A 9,401-nucleotide genomic window follows, 5' to 3' on the forward strand; every position below is an offset into this window, starting at 1 on the left:
GGCATCGTGGATAACAAGGGAAATTCAGGGATAGTATCAAAACAAAGATGAAGCGTACAAATTAGCCAGAAAAAGCAGCCTCTCAGGGGACTGGGAGAAATTCAGAGACCAGAAGAGGAGGACAAAGGGCTTAATTAGGAAAGGGAAATAGATTATGAAAGAAAACTGGCAGGGAACATAAAAACTGACTGCAAAAGCTTTTATAGATTGTGAAGATAAAAAGATTAGTTAAAACAAATGTAACCATATAACCATATAACAATTACAGCACGGAAACAGGCCATCTCGGCCCTACAAGTCCGTGCCGAACAACTTTTTTCCCTTAGTCCCACCTGCCTGCACTCATACCATAACCCTCCATTCCCTTCTCATCCATATGCCTATCCAATTTATTTTTAAATGATACCAACGAACCTGCCTCCACCACTTCCACTGGAAGCTCATTCCACACCGCTACCACTCTCTGAGTAAAGAAGTTCCCCCTCATGTTACCCCTAAACTTCTGTCCCTTAATTCTGAAGTCATGTCCTCTTGTTTGAATCTTCCCTATTCTCAAAGGGAAAAGCTGATCCACATCAACTCTGTCTATCCCTCTCATCATTTTAAAGACCTCTATCAAGTCCCCCCTTAACCTTCTGCGCTCCAGAGAATAAAGACCTAACTTATTCAACCTATCTCTGTAACTTAGTTGTTGAAACCCAGGCAACATTCTAGTAAATCTCCTCTGTACTCTCTCTATTTTGTTGACATCCTTCCTATAATTGGGCGACCAAAATTGTACACCATACTCCAGATTTGGTCTCACCAATGCCTTGTACAATTTTAACATACATCCCAGCTTCTATACTCAATGCTCTGATTTATAAAGGTAGCATACCAAAAGCTTTCTTTACCACCCTATCTATATGAGATTCACCTTCAAGGAACTATGCACGGTTATTCCCAGATCCCTCTGTTCAACTGTATTCTTCAATTCCCTACCATTTACCATGTACGTCCTATTTTGATTTGTCCTGCCAAGGTGTAGCACCTCACATTTATCAGCATTAAACTCCATCTGCCATCTTTCAGCCCATTCTTCCAAATGGCCTAAATCACTCTGTAGACTTTGGAAATCCTCTTCATTATCCACCAACCCCCTATCTTGGTATCATCTGCATACTTACTAATCCAATTTACCACACCTTCATCCAGATCATTGATGTACATGCAAACAACAAAGGACCCAACACCGATCCCTGAGGCACCCCACTAGTCACCTGCCTCCAACCCGACAAACAACCATCCACCATTACCCTCTGGCTTCTCCCATTCAGCCACTGTTGAATCCATCTTGCTACTCCTGCATTTATACCCAACAGTTGAACCTTCTTAACCAACCTTCCATGAGGAACCTTGTCAAAGGCCTTACTAAAGTCCATATAGACAACATCCACTGCTTTACCCTCGTCAATTTCCCCTAGTAACCTCTTCAAAAATTCAAGAAGATAGTCAAACATGACCTTCCAGGCACAAATCCATGCTGACTGTTCCTAATCAGACCCTGTTTATCCAGATGCTTATATATATTATCTCTAAGTATCTTTTCCATTAATTTGCCCACCACTGAAGTCAAACTAACAGGCCTATAATTGCTAGGTTTACTCTTAGAACCCTTTTTAAACAATGGAACAACATGCGCAGTACGCCAATCCTCGGGGACTATTCCCGTTTCTAATGACATTTGAAATATTTCTGTCATAGCCCGGCTATTTCTACACTAACTTCCCTCAATGTCCTAGGGAATATCCTGTCAGGACCTGGAGGACTTATCCACTTTTATATTTTTCAAAAGTGTCAGTACTTCTTTTACTTTGAAACTCATAGCATCCATAGCTACTCTACTAGTTTCCCTTACCTCACATAATTCAATATCCTTCTCCTTGGTGAATACTGAAGAAAAGAAATTGTTCAATATCTCCCCCATCTCTTTTGGCTCTGCAGATAGCTGTCCACTCTGTCTCTCCAATGGAAAATTTATCCCTCGTTATCCTTTTGCTATTAATATAGCTGTAGAAACCTTTGGATTTACTTTCACCTTACTTGCCAAAGCAACCTCATGTCTTCTTTTAGCTTTTCTAATTTCTTTCTTAAGATTCTTTTTACATTCCTTATACTCCTCAAGCACCTCATTTACTTCATGCTGCCTATAATTATTGTAGATCTCCCTCTTTTTCCGAACAAGATGTCCAATTTTCCCTTGAAAAACCAGGGCTCTTTCCACTTTTTACTGTTTTCCTTTCAACCGAACAGGAACATAAAGATTCTGTACTCTTAAAATTTCCCCTTTAAATGCCCTCCATTTCTCTTCTACATCCTTCCCATAAAACAAAATGTCCCCAGTTCACTCCTTTTAAATCATTTCGCCATCTCATCAAAGTTAGCCTTTCTCCAATCAAAAATCTCAACCCTAGGTCCAGTTCTGACCCTCTCCATAATTATATTGAAACTAATGGTATTGTGATCACTGGACCCGAAGTGCTCCCCAACGCATACCTCCGCCACCTGTCCCTGTCTCATTTCCTAACAGGAGGTCCAACACTGCCCCTCCTCTAGTAGGTACCACTATGTATTGCTGCAAAAAACTATCCCTGCACACATTTTACAAACTCCAAACCATCCAGCCATTTACCGAATGTGTTTCCCAGTCTATGTGTGGAAGTTGAAATCTCCCACAATCACTACTTTGTGCTTACTACTAATATCTGCTATCTCCTTACATATTTGCTCTTCCAATTCCCGATCCCCATTTGGCGGTCTATAATACACCCCTTTCCCACTTCTCAGTTCCACCCAAATAGCCTCCCTAGATGAGCCCTCCAATCTATCCTGCCAAAGCACTGCTGTAATATCTTCCCTGACTAGTAATGCAACACCTCCACCTCTTGCCCCTCCAATTCTATCACACCTGAAGCAACAAAATCCTGGAATATTTAGTTTCCAATCACAGCCCTCCTGCAACCATGTTTCACTGATCGCCACAACATCATACTTCCAGGTGTCTATCCAGACTCTAAGCTCATCCACCTTTCTTACAATGCTCCTAGCATTAAAATATGCTCATTTAAGAAACCCCCCCGCCTCTTATTCTCTGTTTATTTCCTTTTTTTTCTTTCTCCTCTTGTGCCCGAGTGCTTCCCTTTTCGCTTCCTGCCCATCATAAGACTGATAAACGGACTTTGCCCCCTGCAAGTATTGCGCACCAAACATCAACCTGGACAGAGCCACTGTCGGCCGAGTCGGTTGTGCCTCCGGTCGGCCGAGCTGGCTTGGTGCACGCTGGGTTCTGCCGCTCCGTTGCTCCGCACCTCCATGGCTCCGCTGGCGGTCTCCAGCACCGCTGGTCCGCTGGCGGTCTCAGCCCCGCTGCGCGCTGGCGGTCTCCAGCCCCGCGGCTCTGCGGCGGTCTCCAGCCCGCGGATCTGCTGGCGGTCTCCAGCCCCACTGCTCCGCTGGCGGTCTCCAGCCCCGTGGTTCAGCTGGCGTCTCTCCAGCCCCGCGGCTCTGCTGGCGGTCTCCAGCCCCGTGGTTCAGCTGGCGTCTCTCCAGCCCCGCTGCTACGCTGGCGTTCCTCCAGCCCCGTGGTTCAGCTGGTCGTTCTCCAGCCCCGCTGCTCCGCTGGCGGTCTCCAGCCCCGCTGCTCCGCTGGCGTTCTCCAGCCCGTGGTTAGCTGGTGTTCTCCAGCCCCGCGGCTCTGCTGGCGGTCTCCAGCCCCGTGGTTCAGCGGCGTTCTCCAGCCCCGCTGCTCCGCTGGCGTCTCCAGCCCCGTGGTTCAGCTGGCGGTCTCCAGCCCGCGGATTCAGCTGGCGTGTCTCCCGCTGAGTTACTCCAGCACTTTGTGTCTATCTTCTCTACAGATGCTGCCTGACCCTTGAGTTACTCCAGCACTTGTCATAGATTCATAGAGTGATACAGCGTTGGAAAGAGGCCTTCGGCCCAACTCGCAACTTGCACTCCTAGATCCCTCTGCTCCACACATTCCCCAGCGCCCCGCCATTCACAGTGAAAACCCTGCCCTGGTTTTGACTTCTAAACTGCAACACCTTCCCCACCCCAAACAATGTGACCCCCCCCCTGTGTTCTCCCTGCACCTGCCGCTGCCTCCTGCTCCTTCACCCCCCTTGCTCCCTCCCCCCTCCTCCACACCCCCCAACACAATCGTGGAACCACCCCCACCTGGCTCCCTACCCCCTTCCTTGACTCACTTGACCCTCCTCTCTCCCCCCCAGTTCCATGCCCCCCTCCCCCCATTCATCCCCTCGGCACCAACCCACTCCCCCTTGAATCCTCCCCCCTCCCTTTGCACCCAGGGGGAGCCAGAGATGAGGGGGATGTTTATAACGTGTTTTATCTCAGGACGCTGCTGCAGACGGTGAGTTTATATTATAGGTATGTTACAATACTTGCCTTCAGCGGCGCTGCAGTTCTGCCACTGGCCGTTAGTGCGCCTCGTCCGAGATATATTTTCTTGGGCTGCTACCTGATGCTGAACAATCTTTCCAACTTGCGTTCTCAGAAGTTTAAAAAATAAATCATGGGACAATTTAATCGCTGGAGTAAAATAAAAAGGCGACTTCTAACGCCGACAACGGGACGGATCTCACGCAGGGGACAAAACATAAGGTAAGTCGTATATTTTACATATAAACTTGCTTCTTCGTATTACTTTAATCTAAATTTCATTGGCAAAAATGTGATTATGACCTCATATGAACAGGCAGTGTTTTTCCTGCCGATATGGGGTTCAAATTCACTGCAAACCGCAACGTTCCAATCGATCGCGTTCCACAAAAACCCACTCGCAAGATGATTAAAATGGCCATTAATTTATGTGAATTAAACATTAAATTCCTTCCATTTGGCCTATAAATTCATGACAATGAGATTTAAAAATCATGTTATATCGTGAATTCTTGTGTGAATGCTATTTGGACAATTAGGCTATTTAAAATGTTAATCTTTTCTTAAGAAATGGATAGATGTTTAGATCTAGTAATTGAATTTTGTAATTAGCTGCAATTAGGTAACTAACTAATTATATGCTTTAATTTCAGGTCATCCGAGTAAGATGTTTTATATTTGTCTCAGAATGCTTCAATCTATAATAACTGAAAATGTATTTCAGTTCTCTTAATTTTTAAGAACGTTATGGGCTTTTGACTGTCCTTGATCACAGCTTTTGTGTTAAGTCAATGGAAAAGCAATAGGGAACAAGATGCTAATTTCCGAGTATGAAAATGGCCATAACCTTTTAATACTGAAGATATGAAAGAGAATTAGGTGTCAAATTGAACTTCTTTTATGCTTTATCTGATGGGATAATTGTAGACTTGATTTTTTAAATCTCAAAATGTCTGTACCATTGCTATATTTACCTGTTTCACCCCAAACCGGTTTTAGTTTGCTCCCCTGTGCGTTTATAACATTATTTACCTCAGTTTTACCCCAAGACCGAGTTATTCCGCGCCCCTGTATGTATATAACATATTTACCTCAGTTTTACCCCAGGCCGGATTTATCCGCGCCCCTGTGTGTTTATAACATTATTTACCTCAGTTTTACCCCAAGACCGAGTTTATTCCGCGCCCCTGTATGTATATAACATTATTTACCTCAGTTTTACCCCAGGCCGGGTTATTCCGCGCCCCTGTGTGTTTATAACATTATTTACCTAGTTTTACCCCAGACCGGGTTTATTCAAGATTCAAGAGAGTTTATTGTCATGTGTCCCAGATTGGACAATGAAATTCTTGCTTTGCTTCAGCACAACAGAATATCGACGGCATGAATACAGAACAGATCAGTGTGTCCATATACCATTGTATAAATATATGCACGCATGAATAAATAAAACAGAATAAAGTGCAAATAAAGGATAATGGGCTATTAAATGTTCAGAATTTTGGTTGAGTTGAGTTCAATGGCTGTGGGGCTGTTTGTGTATTTTGTTCCCGTGTGTTTTATAACATTATTTACCCCAGTTTTACCCCAGATTGGTTTATTTTCCCAGACGTGTAGTTTATTTGGTGATTTATTGATTATTTACAGAGAGGAAGGTTGGGAGCCAGACAGAGGGAGATGTTTATAACGTGTTTTATCTCAGGACGCTGCTCAGACAGTGAGTTTATATTATTGACCCCAGACCAGTTTTTATTCCCCCAGAGTGTAGTTTATGTGGAGATTGACCTCAGCTATCTTTCTCTCCCCTAGATTTACCGGGTTTATTTATTTCGCTGATTCCGCTGCTGATTTATTTATTTATTTATAACCTCAGTTATTGACCTGAGTGAATAAGAGGGTGAGTCTGATTTATTTATAACGAGTTTGACCCCACACACACACACACACGTGTACTGTAGATGATGTGGTAATTGACCTCATGTTGACCCCACACACACACGTGTACTGTACTGTAGATGATGTGGTCATTGACCTCATGTTGACCACACACACACACATGTACTGTAGATGATGTGGTCATTGACCTCATGTTGACCCCACACACACGTGTACTGTACTGTAGATGATGTGGTCATTGACCTCATGTTGACCCCACACACACACACACACACGTGTACTGTAGATGATGTGGTCATTGACTTCATGTTGACCCCCCACACACACACACATGTACTGTAGATGATGTGGTCATTGACCTCATGTTGACCCCACACACACGTGTACTGTACTGTAGATGATGTGGTCATTGACCTCATGTTGACCCACACACACACATGTACTGTAGATGATGTGTCATTCACCACGTGTACTGTACTGTTAGCTGATGTGGTCATTGACCCTAATGTGACCACCACACACACACGTTTGTACTGTACTGTAGACTGATGTGGTCATGACCTCATTGTTGACCCCACCTCACACTTCCCGCCATTGTAACAACCACTATCTACCTCAGCTCCGTCCGCAGCGGACGTCACCAACTGGCCATCTTCTCACGCGCCATTTTCATGCGGGTCGACGGGAGGGAGATCCGATCCGGGGGGCGGGCGGCCATCTTGGTGAGGGCAGGTGAGGTCGGCGCCGCTGATTGGTCGGCAAGCCGACGGCCATCTTGTTGAGGGATTGATGGCGGCCACCTTGGTAAGGGTTTGACGGCGGACGTCTAAATATGGGGTTGACGGCGGCCATCTTGGTGAGGGTTTACCGTGCAAAATTATTATATCGTTCAAGTGATTGCTCCATCCAGCCACTTAGGAGAAAGCATGGAGTCAGGGGAATGTTGTTTTACCCATGTCAGCTCTCCACCAGACATGCAACACTTCTCGAAAGATAAATGACACAGTCTTTTGATAAATAACACAGTCTTTTAATTAATAGATACGGGTCGGGGCAGGGGAGACAAGCTCAGCCTTCCAAGCCTCAATCCAAGCTCCGCCTTCCTCCCGCGCATCCTAGCCCCGACGGGCCGAGTGCCGCCGCCTTCCTCCTCGAACAACAACCGAGGGGGAAAACACAGACGAAACCTCTTCCAACCACCCAAATCCCTCAGGGAATGCCCCTGCCCTGTCTTTGAAATCAAGCCGCCACAATTGTGCACGATCAGTCAGCAATATCTTTTTTTTAAATATATAGACGAAAGCTGATCAAGTTGAATATGGAATTTATTGTCAGATGCACCAATTAAGGTACAGTGATATTTGAGTTACCATACAGCCATACTGAGTAAAAAGCAAAAGACACACAGCCACATAAAATAAAATCTAACATAAACAATCACCACAGCAGAATCCACATTCCTCACTGTGATGGAAGGTAATAAAGTTCAATCATCATCCCTTTTTGTTCACCCGTGGTCGGGGCTGTTGAACCCTCCGCAGTCGCCGCTCACTGCCGACACACTACATAAAAGTCCCTTTAAACTTCCATGATCCAAAGACATCCTCATGAAGAAAGCCTACGCTTGGACAGCTATCCAGCCAGAAGATGCGAAAGCATTGCGGGAGTTTGCGATATGTCTTAGAAGTATGAAAGAAATGACTACCCTCTTAGACCACATGCAAGAAATGAATGTTGTTAGCAATATGAAAATGATCACTCTAAAACTGCCCTATAGACTTAGAGAAAAGATAAAGCTGGTCTGTTAGAGGAAAATGAGAATCGAGAGGCCATGCTTCCTGATCTGATGAACTTCATAGAAAAGGAAGTACGTTTCATGTCAAATTTACGCTATGGGAATATTCAAGATCCTAAACCAATTGCAACTGTCAAAGGTTCTACCTTTACTAAAACAAAAGGAAGATCAGGACCAACGGAAGTAGTTTTGATTCCGCTGTAAATACCTGTAGAAACGAAAGGGCAAAAGGAAGAAGATACATCTACTGTTAAGCCAAGATGATTCTGCTTGTCATCCAGCGAGAAGAAGACAGAGGAATGACAAAGAGATGGCCCATGAGGGGAGGGGGGCGGGGGGCTGTCGATGACTGGTCAGCTCGGACCTTGCATCCCATCCCAAGAATGGACACTACATTCTTGACAGGGCCAAGGAGAGCTTGTAATAGGAACATTTCTCCATCCGTTTCTCACCAGGGATGGCTGACCTGCTGAGTTCTACCGGCACTTTGGAGGGGAATGGGCAGGCGACGTGTCGGGTCTGGACCCTTCTTTGGACTGATGGAGTCGGGGGAGAAAGCTGGAAAAAAGAGATGGGGTCGGGACAGACTCCAGGACTTGAATAAGAGGGGGGATTCTCCTTAATTTGGAGAATTCAATGTTCATGTCATTGGGCTGTAAGCTATGAGGTGCTGTTCCTCCAGTTTGCGTGTCATCTCACTCTGGCAATGGAGGAGGCCCAGGACAGAAACATCAGTGTGGGAGTGGGAAGGGGAGTTAAAATGGTTGGCAACCGGGAGATCCAGCTGGCCTTGGAGGACCGAGCACAAGTGTGGGGTGAAATACACGCCTAGTCCTGATACAATAGACATTGGACAAGAGACAATAGGTGCAAGAGTAGGCCATTCGGCCCCACGAACCAGCAACGTCATTCAATGTGATCATGACTGATCATCTAAAATCAGTACCCAGTTCCTGCCTTCTCCCCGTATCCCGGGGAATCGAGGACTAGAGGACATGGGTTCAAGGTGAAGGGGAAAAGATTAATAGGAAACTGAGAGGTAACCTTTTCACACAGAGGGTGGTGGGAGTATGGAACAAACTGTCACAGGAGGTAGTTGAGGCTGTGACTATCCCAATATTTAAGAAACAGACAGTTACATGGATAGGACAAGTTTGGAGGGATATGGACAAAACACAGGCAGGTGGGACTACTGTAGTTGGTCGGTGTGGGCAAGCTGGGCCGAAGGGCCTGTTTCCACACTGTATCACTCTATGACTAACACAAAGTG

The 9,401-nt window shown here is 45.5% G+C and overlaps 1 pseudogene; it reads right to left on the reverse strand.

The window, feature by feature from the left end:
• The window catches only part of LOC116982303, a 66,273-nt pseudogene extending 59,270 nt beyond the window's left edge, over nt 1-7,003 (reverse strand).
• Between the last annotated feature and the right edge of the window lie 2,398 nt (nt 7,004-9,401).

This window comes from Amblyraja radiata, chromosome 16 (genome assembly GCF_010909765.2).
Source record: "Amblyraja radiata isolate CabotCenter1 chromosome 16, sAmbRad1.1.pri, whole genome shotgun sequence".
Classification (NCBI taxonomy): domain Eukaryota; kingdom Metazoa; phylum Chordata; class Chondrichthyes; order Rajiformes; family Rajidae; genus Amblyraja; species Amblyraja radiata.